The sequence below is a fragment of the Trichechus manatus genome, unplaced genomic scaffold (genome assembly GCF_000243295.1).
Source record: "Trichechus manatus latirostris isolate Lorelei unplaced genomic scaffold, TriManLat1.0 scaffold00103, whole genome shotgun sequence".
Lineage (NCBI taxonomy): Eukaryota > Metazoa > Chordata > Mammalia > Sirenia > Trichechidae > Trichechus > Trichechus manatus.
The window spans coordinates 4,168,419-4,184,994 of record NW_004444039.1 but is presented as its reverse complement, the minus strand read 5'-3'; the positions used below and the strand labels follow the sequence as shown (position 1 = coordinate 4,184,994).

The following is a 16,576-nucleotide window of genomic DNA, read 5'->3' as shown; positions in this document are numbered from 1 at the left end:
AAAAATGGAGGACAACCACACAACACTGGGAATCATGGCCCAGCCAAATTGATACACACATTTTTGGGGGACATAATTCAATCCATGACAATAGACCAATATGACTACAATGTAGATTGGATAGGGGAACTTCTATTACACGAACACACTTAATTTAATCAAAACAGAGTCCCGAAAATCTATTTCTTACGCTTGGAGTGGTTTATACATCTCAAACGCGTGTACAAATTTAGCTGCCTCACCACCTTCCCAGGTTCCTATCCATACAGCCCTAACCAACCTCAGCAGATCCCTGATCTTTCTTCAGATGTGGACTTTCTCTGAGCCTTTGCACGTATTTCATCTTGAAATGTCATTTGCTTCCTTAAAACTGAAGAGTACCACTTTGCTTTACAAATATTTTTTGACTCCTCTACTGGGAAACGAGTGCTTGCACAAGTAAAAACCGCTGTATATTGCTACCTCATATCCCTTCCTCTCTCACTCTTCTTTCTTCCCTGTTCCCTGTCACAGTGGTGGTGCCACTAAACAAAGGTAAAGCTGCGTCACTGTGAGACAGATGTACGTATATAGTACTGCGATGTCCTTAGTCACTGTCCTCTGTGCATAGCTATTCTCAGGAGTCTGAGAAAAGCTCTTCTGTGTCCAACTTCTTTTAAGAGCCAAAACCACACAAGCCTTAAATAAAATTAAGCATGCTTGTCCAGTTGTCAGCTATACTTTCAATTAGATATTGGACTGGACAGACTTGAACTTTGTCATTCTTCTGCAAGTGTCAATGTCATATTGTTCCAGGGAATGCCTGACCAAACTTCACATGTGATTCTTGTCTCTTTGAGGGTGGGAGCTTAGGTAGACTAGCCTTTGGAACCATGAGCTTCAGTATCTGTTCCTTCCACACCCTGGGCAACTGGTTCCACACAGCTTGACTTTTCCAGGAGTCTGCAGGATAGTGTTGCTGCTCTTCCCCTGTTGGTCTCTGTTATGGATTGAATTGTGTCCCCTCAAAATGTGTGTCAATTTGGCTAGGCTGTGATTCCCAGCACTGTGTGATCATCCACTATTTTGTCATCTGATGTGATTATCCTATGTGTTGTAAATCCTATGACTTTAATAAGACGGGATTAGAGGCAGTTATGTTAATGAGGTAGGACTCCGTCTACAAGATTAGGTTGTGTCTTAAGTCAATCTCTTTTGAGATATAAAAGAAAGAAGCTAGCAGAGAGACGTGGAGACCTCATACCACCAAGAAACAAGAGTCAGGAGAATAGCACGTCCTTTGGACCTAGGGTCCCTGCACTGAGAAGCTCCTCGACCAGGGAAGATTGATGACAAGGACCTTCCCCCAGAGCTGACAGAGACAGAAAGCCTTCCCCTGCAGCTGGCATCCTGAAGTCGGACTTCTAGCCTCCTCGAGTGTGAGAGAATAAATTTCTGTTTGTTAAAGGCATCCACCTGTGGTATTTCCGTTATAGCAGCACTAGATAACTAAGACAGTCTCCCAGTCCTGCGTCATCCTCATGAACAGTTGATGATCAGATTGTTATGATCCATAGGGTTTTAAGAAATAGATCATGGGGCCTTTCTTCTAGTGGGTGTTAGTCTAGAAGCTCCACTGAAACCTGTTCAGCATCATAGCAACATGCACGTGTCCACTGCCAGGCAGGTGGTGGCTACGCATGAGGTGCGTTGACTGGGAATCAAATCCAGGTCTCCCGCAGGTAACATGGGAATTTTACCACCGAACCACCACTGCCTCATCTACAGGATAGCTGTTGTTAGTTACCATCAAGTCAATTTCGACTCATGGCGACCCCAGGGGTTACAGAGTAGAACTGCTACATAGGATTTTCTGGGCTGTAATCTTAACAGAAGCAGATTGCTAGGCCTTTTCTTCTGTGGTATCTCCGGGTGGGTTTGAACCACCAAACTTTAGGTGAGCAGTCAAGCACAAACAGTTTGTGCCATAGTTGAATGGCTATTATCTTGACTCTGTTTCAGATGGCCTGGGTTTAAAGCCGGCTCTGCCCTTTTTACTTGTATAACCTTATTCATTTACTTAACCTGCCTGGACCTCAAATAATGAGAACCTACTTCATGCAAGGATCTAAAAACAGGGCTTAGAGCAGAGCATGCGCACTGTGTGTTCTCGTTGTCCTTGTGGTTATACTCTTAGGGCTCAGATGACATCAAGGCCTTTTGACTTTCAACAAATCATAATCTGGAATGTTTGGGGAGAACTTCCAGAAAGAAGCGGCATTCAAGGCTCTGAGATATTGTGCTCTATTCTTTTGTCTACAAGCAAGGCAAGTCTGAAAACCCTTTTCTCAAGGGACAGCAGGTGGCTTTCTCCTGCTCTGTTCTTGGGACATGTCCTTGTGCAGCAGGGGTCCTAGCTGTGTTCACCTGGGATTTAGGACGGTTATTTGCTGAATTAAAAAGCCCTGGTGGTGCAACGGTTAAGCCCTTGGCTGCTAATGGAAGGGTTGGTGATTTGAGCCCACCTAGCGTCTCTGTGGGAGAAAGACTTGGAGATCTGTTTCCTTTAAAATTACAGCTTGGAAAACCCTATGGGGCAGTTTTACTGTGTCTCTTGGGGTCGCTATGAGTCGGAATCAACTTGATGGCACTCAACAACATTTGCTGAATTGCTCAGCTGGGAATCCTGTGGGAATTTTTTTGCATGACTGATACGCTGAGTGGCTTTTGATGAAAGAGGGCAGGACAGAAAGAAGAAGGAGGAGGTTTTTTTTTTTTTAATTGTACTTTAGATGAAGGTTTATAGAACAAACTAGTTTCTCATTAAACACATTGTTTTATGATATTGGTTACTAACCCCATGACATGTCAACATTCTCCCCTTCTCGACCTTGTGTTCCCTATTACCAGCTTTCCTGTCCCCTCCTGCCTTCTAGTCCTTGCCCCTGGGCTGGTGTGCCCCTTTAGTTTTGTTATGTTTTATGGGCCTGGGGCCATACCCTTGGGGTTTCTCCAGTCTCTGTCAGGCCAGTAAGTCTGGTCTTTTTTTTTTTTTTTTTGTAAGTTAGAATTTTGTTCTACATTTTTCTCCAGCTCTGTCCAGGACCCTCTATTCTAATTCCTATCAGAGCAGCTGGTGGTAGCCAGGCACCATCTAGTTGTGCTGGACTCAGTCTGGTGGAGGCTGTGGTAGTTGTGGTCCATTAGTTCTTTGGACTAATCTTTGAGGAGGAAGGAATTTTTGTCTAGTTTTGTGAATTGTGCGAGACAAGGACAATGGGGGACTCTTTCCCAGTTACTGGGGAGTCAGGGACCTGATAGTTGTTGGTTCAGTGATAAAATTCTTACCTTCCATGTGGAAGACTGGGGTTCAATTCCCGTCCAACGCACCTCATGTGCAGCCACCACCCATATGTCACTGGAGGCTTGAGAGTTTCTATGATGTTGAACAGATTTCAACAGAGCTTCCAGACTAAGCCAGACTAGGAAGAAAGGCCTGGTGATCTACTTCTGAAAATCAGCTGATGAAAACCCTATGGATCACAATGGTCTGATCCCCAACTGATCATAGGGATGGCACGGGACTGGGCAGCATTTCATTTCATTGTGCATTGGGTCACCATGAGTCAAGGGCTGACTCAATGGCAGCTAACAAGGAACCATGAACAGCAAAGTCTTGGGATACCCTCTAAGAGGTGGCATAGGAAGTCCTGTGAGGGAACCAGTGCAAGCGCTGGAAGTTTGTGGAAACAGTGGAGCTGCAGATCAGCTTGAAGAATTTCAGGCATCATCAGGCTTCAGTGCACCACCTGCCTCAGGTTCTCTGTGTGTGTCCGTGGGGATCAGAAGCACTATGATAAATTCATGATGATATCCCTACATAGACCCTGAGGCACTGAAGAAACTTAACAAGAATAAGAAGCTGGTCAAGAAGCTGGCCAAGAAGTGTGAAGCTTATTTGGCTTCTGAATCCTGATGAAGTAAATCCCATGAATCCTGGGTCCAGGCCTGAATAAGTCTGGCAAATTACCTTCTCCTGACCCACAATGAGAACATGGTGGCCAAAATCGATGAGGTGAAGTCCATGATCAAGTTCCTGATAAAGAAGGTGCTGGGTCTCGCCATGGCTGTTGGCCGTGTGAAGATGACTATGATCTCATGTACAACGGTCACCTGGCTGTCGACTTCTTGGTGTCACTGCTCAAGGGGAATTGGCAGAATGTCTGTGATTTATAAATCAAGAGCATCATGGGAAAGTTCCAGTGCCTGTACTAAGGCACAGTCCAGTAATACCATCTTATATGTATACTTACCTACCTGTCAATATACCTATAGACATAGATATATTAGATAAAGATGATGGGGCAAAGCACAGCATCTGTCCCATATTACTACCCTTGGACTAGTTTAAGGGACTTGATGAGGAGATGAAATAGGGGTTGAAGGTGCTATTTCCATGAAAGGCTTTAGGCTTTGTGCCCTGAAATAGCTGCAAGTTGGAAAGAAACCATTCTTACCACATTTGTATAGCCCCAATATTGCTCTGGCTGCTCAAAGACTAGCAGCTGTGGAGACTGAAACTTTGATAAGGACATCGGTCATCTGATGAGGTCATCTAAGTCACCCACAAGTGGCTTTCTGAGGCAAAGTCATGCAGACCCTTGGAGGGACCAGAGCAGACAGGCTGGTCCTTGAGTGGACTCCCAGGAAGATTTGGTATAATATTCCCCAGAGGGAATCTTGGATAATAACCCTGTGTCATGGATTGAATTATGTCCCCCAAAAATATGGGTATCAATTTAGCTAGGCCATGATTCCCAGTATTGAGTGATTGTCCACCATTCTGTCATCTGATGTGATTTTCCTATGTGTTGTAAATCCTATCAGTATGACATTAATGAGATAGATTAGCGGCAGTTATGTTGATGAGGTCTCCAAGATTAGATTGTGTCTTAAGCCAATCTCTTTCGGGACATAAAAGACAGAAGCAAGCAGAGAGATGTGGAGACCTCATACCACCAAGAAACAAGAGCTAGGAGAATAACATGTCCTTTGGACCTGGGATCCCTGCACTGAGAAGACCCTAGACCAGAGAAGATTGATGACAAGGATCTTCCCCCAGAGCCAACAGAGACAGAAAGCCTTCCCTGGGAGCTGGCGCCCTGAATTTGGACTTGTAGCCTTCTAGACTGTGAGAAAATAAATTACTCTTTGTTAAAGCCATCCACTTGTGGTATTTCTGTTATAGCAGCACTAGATGACTAAGACACCCCGTAAACTTTGGAATTCCTGCTTAGGCAAGTCAGAGTTTTCAGTTAGCAAAATTTAACATGATATGTTTTGACCCTAGAAACTCTGGAAGCCTAGGAACATTTAAGTTACACGTATTTCTCTGAAATAATTTGCTCCTTCCCTAACCGGCACTTTAGAGATAGGTCCTGGATAGAGCCCTTGTTACGACTGAGACTCTAGAATAAGAAAAAAGGGGGGATAATGTGCTAGCTGCTTACTTCATCACCCTAAGAATGGGTTTCCCAAACGCTTTTTTGTCTATTGTGGTTGTGACCCTGAACTTCAGTGTCTACTGTTGCTTTGTTCTTTGCTAATCTGTCTTCCTCCCTGCCCACTCCCAATAATACAAAGGAAGTATCAAAGGAGCCATTACCTGTAAACAACCAGCCACTCCTTGGAAACCCTATAGGGCAGTTCTGCTCTGTCCTATAGGGTTGCTATGAGTCATTTAAGACCAACATTTTACCTGACTGGAGTGAGACATGGAGGTCCTATTCATTTATCTCCAGCATTTTTGGCTATCCATAAAATGGCTTTCTCCCACCTGTCTCAGTTTGTCATACTGTGGTGGCTTGTGTGTTGCTGTGATACTAGAAGCTATGCCACCAGTATTTCAAATACCATCAGGGTCACACATGGTGGCCAAGTTTCAGTGGAGCTTCCAGACTAAGACATAGGAAGAAAGGCCTGGTGATCCACTTCTGAAAATTAACCAAAACCTATGGATCACAACAGAACATTGTTAGACTCACTTGTTTTTCGCACATCATCAGGAGGGATCAATCACTGGAGGAGGACATCATATTTCATGAAGTAGAAGGCAGCAAGGGCAGGGGAGACGTTCGGTGAGATGGATTGGCACAATAGCTGGAACAATGGATTTGAACATGCCAGTGATCAGGAGGATGATGCAGGACTGGCCAGTGTTTAGCACTGTTGTTAATAAGGTCACCATGAGTCAGAGTCAACTTAATAGCAGCTATCTATTTATCTGTCTGTCTATCTACCTACCTACATACCTACCTATCCATCTACCTACTGACCTACCTATCTATAAAACGACTCTAAAATGTAATAGATAATGAAAATATATTAATAAATCCAAAACATTCTTGGCCCACAGTTTTGTGATCCTGTGTTCAACACCCATCCACCACTTTTGCTCTTGACTTTCAAATAATTCACTTCAGAAAACACATAGTGAAGCACCTGCTGGATGCCAGGAAGCTGGGTTATTTAACTAGTAATTTTTTTTAAGTGGAATTTCTTCTTCATTAGCTACCATTGCATTTTGTCTAGGAGAGGCATTAATACATGCAACATGACAGAAAGGTAGATAAGTAAATGGAACCTAGAAGAAAAAAACAGATACATGAAACAGGATATCTGGATTATCCATGATAAGTTCCTGGGCCACTGAGTGAGAGTTGGCTGTGTTTTGTTTTGTTTTAAATTGGTGTATAGTTTACATATAGTGAAAGGCACAGATCTTCAGTGTAGAGTTACATGAGTTTTGACAAATGCCAAGCCCTTGTAACCCACACCTGAATCAAGTTATAGAACATTTCCATCACCCCAGAAGTTTCCCCTGCCCCCTTTCAATCAACATCCACCTTGTGCTTATTTTTAGATTTCTGGAATATCTTTACATTTCAATCAATAAGTATTCTGAACACTTAAATCAGTGACCCTGGTGGCTCAGTGGTTAAGAGTTTGGCTGCTAACCAAAAGGTCGGCAGTTCAAATCCACCAGCCACTCCTTGGAAACTCTATGGGGCAATTCTGCTCTGTCCTGTAGGGTTACTATGAGTCAGAATCCATTCGATGGCAATGGGTTTGGTTTGGTTTTCAAAGGTTGTGTGCTTTCGTTTGTTTTTGTTTAGAGAACTTGGGCAGTACCCCTTTGGACATTCTAAATGATAGCTTCAAATGCTATTAGGCGTTTCTCCTTAAGGAGTAAATTCATAAAATTGATCTACTGGGGACTCAGGGGGAAACTATCTTTCTCCTTTTGGGAGAAAAGTTAAGAATGGTCCCTCAGCTGGCTTTGCTAACTCTACCAACTCATAAAGAAATAGACAAACTTGGTTTCTGCAGAATTCCATGCCTTTGGCTTTGAAAAATGTGAAAAGTTAGCGGGCAGGAACCAGTTCTCCACGAGTCTCTCACATTTCTGCACGTCTTACAAACAGAGGAACTGACAGATTTTGTTCCAGACTATCTTTTCAAGGATATTTGTATAGTGAACAGCCTTAGAAGATATAGTATCTCATTCCAAAGCAAAGGGCAGATTTGTTTCGTACAGTGTCTCCCTCCAGGGCAAAGAGACGGTCTGTTGGCAGCCTATTAGAAAAGATTCGAGTTCCCTAAGGCGGGGCTTATCTACCACAATGCCATCCCCTATGTGGGCAGGCATCATGTGGCCCTCTTCATATTGTTGGTGTTGTAAGCTGCCCTCTAGTCTACTCCGACTCATGGTGACCTTATGCATAGCAGAATGAAATGCTGCCTAGTCCTGTGCCATCTTCATGATCATTGGATGCTTGAGTCCATTGTTGCGGCCACTGTGTATTTTGGATGCCTTCCAACCTAGGGGTCTTATCTTCTGGCACTCTATGAGATAATATTCTGTTGTGATCCGTAGGGTTTTTGTTGGCTGATTTTTGGAAGCAGATCACTAGGCCTTTCTTCCTAGTCTTAGTCTGGAAGCTCTGCTGAAACCTGTCCACCATGGGAGATTCTGTTGGTATTTGAGATAACAGTGGTATAGCTTCCAGAATCATAGCAACATGCAAGCCACCACAGAATGACAAACTGACAGAGAGCTGGTGGCTCTTCATATCATCCTGTGGGAATTGGGGCACAAGGAACCACAAGAAACAAATGATACTCTGATACTGGTATTGCTATGAGAAATAAACCATTGTTTGTCTCTGACCCAAGAGTCTCTTGTCTTCTGCCAGCATTCATGAAACTGTTACACACTGTCTTGTTAGCTTGCAAGTCAGGTATAATCTTAGCCGTTTCACAGATCTTAACAGCTACAGGCCAAAACTTTGTCTTTGGCATATTGTGTTCTAGTTAAATCATAACTCTATTTCAACAGTTTGCCAGAAGGGCTGACTTATGGGTCAAAAACGTTCACTTTGAGTTCAAGTCCCAGCACAGGTGTGAGGGCTTTCTTCTAAAGCAGAAAGAAGTGAACACTTGTCTGCAGGGATAAGGGGTAGGTGGCCTGGGTGGTGGAGCTCGTAAGTGTTAGAAAGACCTTTCCCTCAAGTTCTAACTTCCCCTGTCTGATTTTCCCATTGCCATCTTGTCTTCTTCCTGTGAGTGGATCCAAACCAACATTATCCTCACTTGGGGCCGACAGTATTCTCCCATCACTGGGTCTCCTGAGAAGGAGGATCAGCAGTATTGTGCTCATGGAAGAAATATTGTACTGAGACCAAGAGTTGAACTTTTAATTTGTATTAGAATTTTTGTAGCTTTGTTGTTTTATCTGATTATCTTAAGTGTCCTTGGGTGATGCAGATGGTTTGTTCTGGGCTGCTAACCTAAAGGTTGGCAGTTCAAACTCACACAGCAGTTCCATGGAAGAAAGGCCTGGTGATCTACTTCAGTAAACATTACAGCCAACAAAACCCTATGGAGCAGTTCTACTCTGTAACACAGCGGGTTGCCATGAGTCAGAAATGACTTGACAGCAATGAGGTTTTGTTATTATTTTATATATTTATAAGCATAATACATGATCATTGCAAACAATGAAGATTCAGAAAATCACAAAAGTAGTGAAGAATGTTCATAGTCCCGAGAAGCATTGTTAACATTTTGATTATATCTTTCCAGATATTTTTCTGTACATATATACAAATACGTGTAGTGTTTGTTTCTCTACCTTTTTTATTCTCAGCATAACTTCCTTTTCTCTTTTAACTATATATTATAGCTATCTTTTCATTTCAACAGGTAAAGGTATATAACATAACTTTCAATGATTGTATAATATAGGTCTTGGAAGAAGTACATCCAGCATGCTCCTTAGAAGCAAGGATGGTGAGGCTTTGTCTCATACACTTTGGACATGTTATCAGGAGGGACCAGTCCCTGGAGAAGGACATCATGCTTGGGAAGGTAGAGGGTCAGCAAAAAAGAGGAAGACCCTCAAAGAGATGGATTGACACAGTGGCTGCAACAATGGGCTCAAGCGTAACAATGATTGTGAGGATGATGCAGGACCGGGCAGTATTTTGTTCTGTCGTGCAGAGATAGTGTCACTGTGAGTCAGAACTGACTGGATGGCACCTAACAATATCCTCGTTATTTAACCAGTATCTTTTCAGTGGACAAGTAGATTGTACATAACTTTCCATGATCATAAACAATGTTCTTATGACCTTCTCTGTCTATATATATATTTACTTATATTTATATGTTTATATTTGTATCTTTTGCACACTAGACTGCTGAATATTTCCTTAGTATTCATTCCCAGAAACAGAACTGCCTAGTTGATTCCATCCAAATTTTTCCTTGTCCCAAACTTTTTTTCCTTCCACCACAGTAAAATTTCCTCCAGAGTACAAGATTACAAGGTTGTGATAATTTGTCTGGAGGGAACAATTCCTTTCGTCATTATTAGACAAGATTTGGTTGGTTGAAAGAAGCAGAAACCCCCTCAAATTAGCTTATAAAGAAAGAGAGAGTTCATTAGCAGGACCCCAGCCCGCCTCTCAGACCCGACGACGGGACATGGCTGGGCCTGGGGAACAACCAGAACTCACAGCTGAGATGCCATCAGTCCCTCCACTTCACACCTCTGCTCCTCTGAATATTGACGAACTGGCTCCTCCATTTCTCTAAGTGTGGAGACAGTGGGAAACTTGGCAACAAATGACTCCCAAGTTTTATAGCCTGAGAGAAGCTAACCACATTCTTAGCCCCGAATTCCAAAACTCCTGGGGAGGGGGCTCATTGACTAGCTTGATTCTGGCACCTACATGGGGTCTGCCACGTGGCTCTAACAGCAGACCCCATGGCACCCATGCGGATGAGGGGGACTTTCTAGAAAAGGAGTGTCGGTCAGACAATTCCTTCGATGTCTGCAAACCCTCCGTGGGCACGCGTAAAAACAAAATTTCACTGAACATCTATTTGGATTCCATCCCCTAACCACTTTTCTCAAATTAGAGACCATTTTCCAAGTGAACATTTTATTAGTTTTAAAATGAAATTTTTAAAAAGTCACATCTGAGACTACAGCAAAAAAAAATTTTTTTTGGCTTTGTAAAGAGTATATTAAGGAGACATTCATACATTTCAAGAATTGTTTAATTCTGATATCCAGATTTTAAGCACGTGAACATATGATGACTTTTAAACATACAGTTAAAGCTGTCCATCATAACTGGCTACACCACTAACATTAAATCACAGTTGCCTTGGAGTATAAGTTAGAGGGCTTAAAGTAAACCTGTAACGTATGTAAGGGACACCTTTTTATCTCATACATGCGAATTACTTTTCCTCTATGTAAGGGTTTCTTCGCTTTGATTTCAAAGTTGCCGAGCTCCTGAAGTCACTATTTTGGGGCTTGTCATGGTCCAAAGAGAAGGGGAAAAAAATGTAACCAAGACTAATATATTCCTGGTTATATTTTTTCATTTTGTTACGTGTTATCATGTGCTGCCGAGTCCGTTCTGACTCATAGCGACCCTATAGGACAGAGTAGAACTGTCCCATAGGGTATATGTGTGTGTGTGTGTATACACACACATACAGATTCATACAAACATACATACACACACATACATGCACATATATGCATATATACATATATAGGAGCCCTGGTGGCACAGTGGTTAAGAGCCACAGCTGCTAAGCAAAAGGACTAAAGTTCGAATCTACCAGCTGCTTCTCTATGGGGCAGTTCTACTCTGTTTTATAGGGTTGCTATGAGTCAGAATTGACTTCGATGGCAACGAGTTTGTTTTGTTTAATACATATATACGCTAAAAAAAAAAAGTGGCATAGCAGAAATGGAAGGTCCAGTATATCTAGTAATGCCAGTCCCTGGGTGGTGCAAACCATTTGCACTCAGCTGGCAGCCTAAAGGTTGGCAGTTCAAACCCATCCAGCAGCACCACGGAAGAAAAGGCCTGGTGATCTGCTTCTGTAAAGATTATGGCCAAGAAAACCTTATGGAGCAGTTCTACTCTAACACACAGGGTTGCCATGAGTCAGAATCAATTCGACCGCATAAGACAACAACAACACTAATTATAAAAAGATACTCTTTTGGTAAAATATTAACATTATGGTTCTGCATCTTAAAGTATACTGACCTACAAAAAACTACAAAATCTACTCTCTTGAGTCTGCACTCATGGGAAAGCGGAATCTAGTAGAATTGTATGAGATCTTTGCCTATGGCTCTTCTTTTCTTTTTCAAACATATCACCTGCTGGTCTTCTTCATAGAAATCTCACTCCCAAGAAGCATCCTAGCCTTCGAACAAACATTGTTCATCCTGTCTCCATATCCATAACCATAACCATATTTTTGTTCCTTATTTTAGAAAATAATTTGTTCTCTCTTTTCTGAAGATGGCATGGATTTTGGAAATTCACAGACCAGAACTTCTCTCTCAGTTCTGTCATTAAACTGGGTGACCCCTGGCTGGTACTTATCTGACCCTAATTCTGTACCCCCTTTGTCTCCACATGGCTCAAAGTCCACTTCCCTTTGACCACTCCAGTGTAGTGGTGCATCTTCTTACCTAACCCTTTGAGTCTATTGGTCACCTGGCATCTCTGTAACTCATTTACTGTCTTGTCTCCAGGGTGATATTCAAAATATTTGACAACCTGTACTTCATGGTCACTGACCAATCAGAATGGACATAAACATAATGGCGGTGGTTTCTAGAGGGCGCTCACTGTGTGAGAGGGCTCTGGAGCCTGAGGGAGGAGCCAGGGACACTGGGGCAAGGGAAGGGAGCTCTCAGGAGACTTGAGATAGTTCATACGGAAGTATTTCCATAAGGCTACAATTACTGAAACCAACATAAGTCCTACTTATGTCATTTTCTTATTTGGTATGTGGATCTCTCTTCCCATCTGGATCGGAAACTCCTCAAGATCTTATATTATGTCTTAGATTTCTTGGTGTCCCTTGGACTTAGCACTAGAGCCAAACTTTAGGTAACGTTATTATTTCTTGCATTGTGAGTCAGGAAATGTCAAGTTAGGGAAAATATATGGTGCTCAGCGACAGGCAATACTTGACTTAGAAAACTGGAACTTCAGATTGACCTTTCCCATATCCAACCCAAGTAAGAAATAATTTTTCTCTCCCTTTGAGATCTGGGTCCTCACGGGGCCAACCAGCTTACTGACTTCCCAATTCAGAACATCTGGAAAGTGACAACTCTGGAAAGAATGTTTCTTTAATGCAGATTAGGAATTATGGAGAGTTGCTTTTTCTTTTTTTTTTTAAATTCAGTATAGAAAGTTAAATTATTATTGCCTACTAGTGATTATCACATTCTGTTCCCTCTTTCCTTACTTGTGATGGTGGTGGTAGCATTCAAGAGTAAGGGTAGTATTTGAGAATATGTGTAGAATAGAAACCTGCCATGCAATATTGAGACCAAGAAGGCATTTTTACAGTGTATTGCCACGTGGTTGTTGAAGGTAATTGAAAGAGCATCGTCAGTGCCTCCTTCAGGTATATTATATGAGCTTTGTAGAGCTGGCTGGAGAATTTTGTCCATACATGTAACACAACTTTCTCAATTGCTTTATCTCTTAAAGAAGAGGTTAGACTATGTTTCAGTTATCTACTATGTTACAAACCACACCAAAAGTCAGTGACTTACACTCACAACCATTTATGTGCACACAATTCTGAAACGGAATGGGGCTTAGCTGGATGGTTTTTCTGCTGGTCTTGCTAATGTTCACTCATGCAGATGCAGCCTTTTGGCAGCTCAGCTGGGGCTGGTTAGTCCAAGATGGCCTCTCTCGCGTGTCTGGCGGTCAGCTAGGGCTTTGGCCAGGATGCTTCAGTTCTCCTTCACATGGCCTCTCTAACAGGATATCTGGGTTTCTAACATGATGGAGCAGGGCTCCAAAAAGAGCAAGCCCCAAATGCACCAGCACTTATCAAGTCTTTCTTTGCATTACATTTGTTGATGTCTTGCTGGCAAAAGCAAGTCCCATGGCTAAGCCCAGAGTCAATGTGGGAGGGAGCTACACAGGATGTGCTTCATGGAGGCTACTGATGTAACAATCTACCCTAGACTACGTGATCTCTAAAGTCCCTCCAGCTCCAATATTCAACATTTTCCTGTGGACATGAGCTCTTATTTTTGAATATCACATTTAGAGAAGCGTACTTCTGGAACACAACAGCCTGGAAGGTCTTCACTGTTACCAAGACAACAAAGTGGGTATGATCTTTGCCCCATGACATACAGCCCTTCTATACACATTTGCTTTTTTGTTTTTATTTCTTAGTTTTTGGTTATTTAAGACTGCAGTATGCGTTTATTTTAGCTAAATGTCACTTGTACAAAACTGTGGGGGAAAGACAAGAGTTAAGCAATAAGATTTGAATCTGATTCCACAGTTCACAAGCTTGACTCTGATGAAGAGAGTATGTACATGGCGTGTGCTTAGGAAGTGTTTGCTGACCAACCTCTACCCAACATGTATTAAATAAAATGACCGATTGTATCTTCTCATTCATGATGGTAAACTAAACCCTGCATATACTGCCTGATTCTGCACCATCCCCATGCTCAGTTGCAGATTGTATCTTTGTGACCCACAGGGTTTTCATTGGTTGATTTTTGGAAGTAGCTTTCCAGGTCTTTCTTCATAGTCATAGAAAGCTCTGCTGAAACCTGTTGAGTATCATAGCAACACGCAAGCCTTCACTGACAGATGGGTGGTGACTGTGTTGAGGTGCATTGGCTGGGAATTGAACCCACGTTTCCCCTATGGAAGATGAGAACAGTAATAGAGGGGGTAAAGGCGAGCTTTTATTTTTTATTTGACTTAATTCTGCATTGTTTAAAACTTTTATAAGGGACATATGATATATTCGTTAGCTTAGAAACAGCTTTTAAAAAGAAAAGTCAACAGAGAATGTTAAGTCTTACAGGGCCTGTAAAGATCACCCATTATTTAAGACAAGGAAACTGGAGTGCCGGCCTGCATCCAGAACATCCCTGTCCTAACTCTTCATTGTGTACTCTTTCCATTTGCCAAGCACGTTCCTTTAAAACTCCTAAGAATTTCATTGTTTATTTTAAAGCCATTTATCATAGCTGATACCTTAATTGTGGCTTTGCTTATTTAACAATCTCTGTGGCTTAGGAAGAATGTACTTACCTAATATGTTTTATAGAACAAGCATATCTTTTACATGAGACATCAGATATTATGAAAAAAAAAATCCTTACATAATTTATTTCTCCAAGCATAAAATTTTCACAAATTTCGAATCAAGTTTTCCCTATAGCAGATCAAACAGTACATTTATTTTCACGATCAGTACTAAGCAGTCACATAGTGAAAGAGGTAGTTAGACAACAGAATCCCCGTGAGGAGACTGGGGCAATGTTCTCTGTCCTAGACACTCTGGGAGAGCCTCACACTGCACTCAAAGATTGCCTTCCAGCAAAGGTGAATGACGTGTATGCTTGAGAGAAAAATGAAATGTCTCTTATAAACCAAAGGATGATTACTCAAAACAAAACAAACTCGTTGCCATTGAGTCAATTCTGAGACATGGCAACCCCATGTGTTACAGCGTAGAACTGTCGTTGGATTTTATTGGCTGTAACCTTTACAGAAGTAGATCGCTAGAACTTTCTTCCACAATGGTACACGTTGGGTCCGAACTACCAACCTTTAGGCTAGTGGTTGAGGGCAAACTGTTTACCCCACCCAGGGACCTCCAAGGGATGATTAAGTACAAACAAATATAATCCTATCTGAGAAAGTAAGAGAAAAGGGCAATCAAGGTAGAGATTTAATTTCAAGCGTGTGGGATATATATTCAGAACTGGCTTCCAGGTAGGTAAAATTGGAGCCAGACTTTGAAGGGATGGAAGTGACTACAGGACAACAGATGCTCTTTGCTCATTCAACAGAGGTACTTTGGGCAAGATCTCAGGTCAGCTTCCTCTTGCCTCATCTTCATTTACTCAGTATGGTTAGTTCCAAAAACCTTGTGAATTTGAGTAGGAAAAAAGAAATCAAACAAGAGAAAACCTCAGTTGACCCATTTGGAGATGTGGAAACTTAGCAAATGATTCTTTTCCCAAGACATTGACCCAAATGGAAATATTTTAGCCTTGAAAAAAAATTACTGAGTATTTAAAGTGGATGTAATTTCACATAGTTACTTAGAATTTGACCAAAGTGTTTAAGACTTATGTGCTGCCTTTGATCTGTTTTTAAAATGACGTTTCTGTTTTCAAAAACATTTCATGATCCATTTGGAAGAACCCAAAGAGAGGCCCAAGTCTGGTGTGTTTCGGAGATAATGCTCATTTCTCACTGTGATGACTCTGCTCCCCATCCTGTGCAGTGTTTGGTATAAATATAGATGAAGTTGCTCAAGCAAACACCTATGTCCCATGTTGTCTAGAACTGGAACCTTCCCTAAGAGAAGTCAACACAACCCATGGCTGTCAAATAGTGCCAAAATGCTCTATAGGAGAAATATCATATATATTCAGTAGCATTTCATTTTCTGCATTATTTTCTTTAAATAACATGTAAAAGCTATCCAGATACATACTTCAAAGAAGCAAGCTTTCGTTTCTTTGGAGGCATGCTGCTTATTTGGGTGATATACACTCTATGATAACAACTGCTTGCTGTCCTCGGAATTGTGCTCTGGGTTCACAGGAGGCATGGGATGGACAACAGCCCTGATATCACCTTAGATGTCACTGGCACGTGAGGCCAGACAGCGGCGCAGACCTCCAGATCAATAGGGATGCAGACAGCTGCTGGGGCAGACAGCCTGGAGTCTACTCTGATGGCACTTCTCCAGTCAAAGCCCATCTTTCTGGTCATTTGGGTAGAAGAAGAGAACACATCTAGGTTTCAGATACATAGAACTCTTGTCCACTAGGAGGTGACCATTATGTGAACTTCCAATGGCCAAATGGAACACTTGGGCCTCCATCCCAATCCACATAACATTTTAGTTGGAGTGTGCACTCAATAGCCTAGCTTTTGTCTGGAGTCAGCAGTGCTGCCAGCCTGTATCTGGGACCAGC

General features: G+C 42.1%; 1 pseudogene; it reads left to right on the top strand.

Moving 5' to 3' along the window:
• The first annotated feature begins 1,642 nt into the window (after positions 1-1,642).
• Positions 1,643-4,254, top strand: LOC101357909 (60S ribosomal protein L10a pseudogene; annotated as a pseudogene).
• Positions 4,255-16,576: the final 12,322 nt, after the last annotated feature.